Here is a 4,550-nt window from a genome sequence, read left to right on the forward strand (position 1 = left end):
TATAGATGTCTGTTAATCCCAATTGAGACATAACTTCTATTAGATTTTTTGTTTCTTTGTTCAGTTTCTGACTGGTGTTGCTGTCTAGCGGTGAGAGTAGTGTATCAATGTCTCCCACTATAATTGTTTCATGTTTTATATGAGGTTTGAGTTATAATAGCATTTCTTTTACAAATGTGGGTGCCTTTGTATTTGGGACATAGATGTTCAGAATGGACACTTTTTGCTGATGGATTTCTCCTATGATGAATATGAAATGACCGTCTTATTCTCTTTTGATTAATTTTGGTTTGAACTCTAACGTGTTAGATATTAGGATAGATACATGCTTCTTGGGTCCATTTGATTGGAAGATCTTTTCCCAGCCCTTTACCCTATGGTAATGTCTATCTTTGAATCTTAGTTGTTTTTATTGTATGCTTGTGTATTTATGTGTATTTGTTTTTTTTTTCATCTCACATGGGTGTCTTTTAATGAAAAATAAAAATTTAGAGAAAATACCTGGCTAGGCTGGGATGAGGCAAATGGGAACGCTTCAGAACCCAAAATGGGAGAGAGAACAGGGTTCCTCTCTCAGAGGGCAGGGTGAGTGAGGGAAGAATGGAGCAAGCAGGAAATTACTCGTGAGTTACATCCCAGTCCCACCCTCAGGAAAAAGAGAAAGAAGTTCCCATCACCCCACACACCACCCATATCACTCCACAACCCAGCAGCGCCTCAGTGTACCCCTCTCTGTTGCCCACCATGTCTGGGTCAAAGAGGAGGCTGTGAGGAGGGTGAGGGAGTGGTGAGGAGAGCCACACTTCAGTCTGGTTTCCACTCTCTGGCTCTTACAGCAAGTCTGCAGTCATCTAATGCCTGACACAGAAGTGGAGTATGAGGTGGCCACGACAGGGGTGCAGTTGTTGGCAGAGTAGCCTTGCCTCAGCGCCTCAAAGTAGGATGCCTGCCTGCACGGGCTTGTGACATTGTAGCACTTTGATGGCATCTTCTATTTTAAACCACTCTCTCTTCCAATGTTCATGGAGTCTTCCCAGTCTTCCAGCACTTCTGTGACAATAAGCACGTACACATACGTCCTGTTCTCCTGGTTCTCAAAAATTCCAACCAACCTTCCTAAGGTCCCTTTTACTCCAGCCTCCTCACAGACTTCACGGACCGCGGCCACACTCAGCTCCTCCTCAGGCTCCATGCACAGACACTAAGATGGACAATAAACAAATGGGACCTCCTGAAACTGAGAAGCTTGCTTAAGGAAAAGGACACAGTTGACAACACCAAATGACATCCCACAGACTGGGAAAAGATATTCACAAATCCTACATCTGACAAAGGGCTGATCTTCAAAATATGGAAGGAAAACAAGACACTAGCCACCAAAACACCAAATAACCCTATTAAAAAGTGGAATACAGTAATGAATAGAGAATTCTCAAAAAAAGGAATCCAAAATTGCTGAAAGACACTTAAGAAACTGTTCAACATCCACACCATCAGGTAAATGGAAATCAAAACAACTCTGAGATACCATCTTACTCCTGCCAGAATGGCTAAATTTAGAAATATCAATTACAGCTTATCCTGGAGAGGAAGTGGAGAAAGGTGAACACCCGTCCACTGCTGGTGGGAGTGCAAACTTGTACAGCCATTTTGGAGATCAGTATGGCTGGTCCTCAGGAAAATGGGAATCAGTCTACCCTCAGGACCTGGCAATTCCACTCTTAGACATATACCCAAAAGATCCACATCCATGCAACAAAGACATATGTTCAACTATGTTCATAGCAGCATTGTTTGTAATAACAAGTACCTGGAAGCAACTAAGATAAAGAAGGTTGGGTACATTTACACAATGGAATACTACTCAGTAGACAAACACAATGGAATTTTGAAATAATCAGGCAAAGGAATAGAACTTTAAGAAACCATCTTGAGTGAGATAACCCTGTCACAAAAAGAGTAACATTGTATGTATTCACTCATACATGGATTTTAAACATAGAGCAAAGTATCACCAGCCTATAATTCACACCGCCAGAGAAACAAGGATACAAGGAGGGTTCTAAGTATTTTATACAAGGTGCCTCACAGAAGGGTAAAGGAACAAGTTTTTCTGAGAATATTGCAAGTGGGGGGGCAGTGAGTGGAGAGGGCATTAGGATAAAGAGAAGTGGAGAAGAGGAGAACCTGTGGGACCAGGAATGTTGAGTCAGGGGGTCGAAAACAGAGAGCAAAAAGGATATACCATAATAGAAGTAGTGCTTATAGATTTGAAGAGAAAAGTGACTCTAGAGAAATGTCCAGAGACCTACAAGGATGACCCCAACTAACAATTTGAGCAACGGTGAAGGGGCTACCTTAAATGCCCTTCCCTGATAATGACATTAATAACTAACTAATATGCCATCATAGAACCCTCATATAGTAGCCAATGGAAACAGAAGCAGACATCCAGAGCTAAACACTGAGCTGATATCCTGGAATCCAATTTCAGAGAGTGAGGGGTCAAGAGTGAGGGGTCAATACCAGGGTACAGAAACCCATAGAGACAGCTGACCTGAAGAAGGGACAGCTCATAGACTCCCAGACTGATAGGTGGGAAACAAGCATCAGATCAACTCAGAACTCCTGAATATGCATCTCAGTTAGAAGGCCTAGGCAGTCTAAGCGACCTCTGACAATTAAACCTGGATGTATCTCTGGTGTGCAAAAGGACTTTCGGAGCACATTCTGCATGGGGGAATACTCCCTTAGCCTAAAGGCCAGAGGTAGGTCATAGATTCTACTCCACATGACTTAGAGATTTTGATGATCCCTCCTGGAATGCATCACACTCCCTGTGGAGTGGAAGGGGAATGGGACAGGAGCAGGCGTCGGGGGGACATGGGAGGAAGAGTGAACTGGGATAGATATGTAAAATAAGAATATATGTATAATTATATGTAGACTATAGATAGTCACCTATGATAATAAAAACTTATAATCATGTTAGGTTTTCTAGATATGTAGAGATATATTTCAAGTGCCAAATATACTTTAAACCTTTCAAAGACCTACAGAATATGACATTTAAAATAATTTATTAGAGTTTTTTATTGCACAACTTCTCCAGGAAACACCAATTTTGTCAGAGAGTTAGATATGCATTGAGGAAACTCATTATAGAGTTTTCCTTCAACATGGCAGATAATAGTCATTTGGCAAGAAATTACTCTTTCCTGGACTGTTTGACTGAATGCTGTATAACCTGGACATGCAAAACCCACAGGAAAGTGGCTGCTGAATTTGGCAAAACATAATGGGACAGTCCTTCAGGATTCTTCATGTAAGAGTCTGCTAGACATTCTGCAGAACTCAAGTAAAGTGACTGACAAACTGCCAATACAGGTGGACAGTTTAAAATTTCCTGCTTCACTGAGAAGTGTGCCAACACACAATGGCCTGTGGGCTGAACATAGATGCCCCAACATTATAAAAGAACTTTGGTGACTGTCCAGGCATCTAGCTGTCCCTCTCAATTATGGACATTATATGTTAATCTTTGAGGTCTTTGATTCATTTGAAGGCAGATAGTTATGTTTATGGATTTCTTTAGTTATGATAAGTGATAAGCTACATGTGAATCTTTAGACTCAAAAAGATAAGATATAGAATTTTTTCTTTAAATTTTGCCAAAATTTGCCAAAATTAATCTACTAAACATTATTAGTTATAGTTCTTCCTGGATAAGTGTTTTTTATATATAATTTTACTATGTTAAAGTTAAAACATTAGTTTTTATTTATACAGAAAAGAGGAAATGATGGGAGTATCATATATATATATATGTATATATATATATATATATGATATATATGCTTGTCTTATTGATTGGTAAATAAAACACTGTTTGGTCGATAGCCAGGCAGAAAGCATAGGCAGAAGAACTGCCAGGCCATGAGAAGGCTGGGTTAGGCAGACAGATTGAGGTGCCATGGAAAGTGATACCATATAATGATGGAGAAGATAGGATGCACCTGGCATTCTCGTGTAAGATAAGATCTTGTAGGAATACTTAGGTAAGTAGTTATTGATTAAAATTAAGAGAGAACCAGCCAGTAAGAAGCCTTAGTCTTCAGCCATCATTTTTATAGCTAATACAGTTTCTGTGTGCTTATTAGGGGCTGAAGGGTGGTGGGACCTGGAGGCATTATGTGGGAGGACAGAAACACCCATCTTCAAAAACTAAGTACAAAGTCTTAATTCTGAAATCTATGCACCAAATATGAAGGCACTCACATTCATGAAAGAACTGCTACCAAAACTCAAAGCTCATATAAAACCTAACACACTCACGGTGGAAGACTTTAACACCCAAATCTGACCACTAGACAGGACCACCAGTGAGAAACATAACAAAGAAACAAAAGATCTAACAGAAGTTATGTCTCAATTGGGTTTAACAGACATCTACAGAACATTCCATCCAAACACAAAAGAATATGCATTCATTTCTGCTCCACATGGAACCTTCTCTAAAATCAACCACATATTTGGCAACATAACAAACC

The 4,550-nt window shown here is 40.0% G+C and overlaps 1 pseudogene; it reads right to left on the reverse strand.

Moving 5' to 3' along the window:
- Positions 1–703: 703 nt before the first annotated feature.
- LOC127217077 (diphosphoinositol polyphosphate phosphohydrolase 1-like) lies at positions 704–1,192 on the reverse strand (annotated as a pseudogene).
- Positions 1,193–4,550: the final 3,358 nt, after the last annotated feature.

Source organism: Phodopus roborovskii, unplaced genomic scaffold, assembly GCF_943737965.1.
Source record: "Phodopus roborovskii unplaced genomic scaffold, PHOROB, whole genome shotgun sequence".
Taxonomy (NCBI): Eukaryota; Metazoa; Chordata; class Mammalia; order Rodentia; family Cricetidae; genus Phodopus; species Phodopus roborovskii.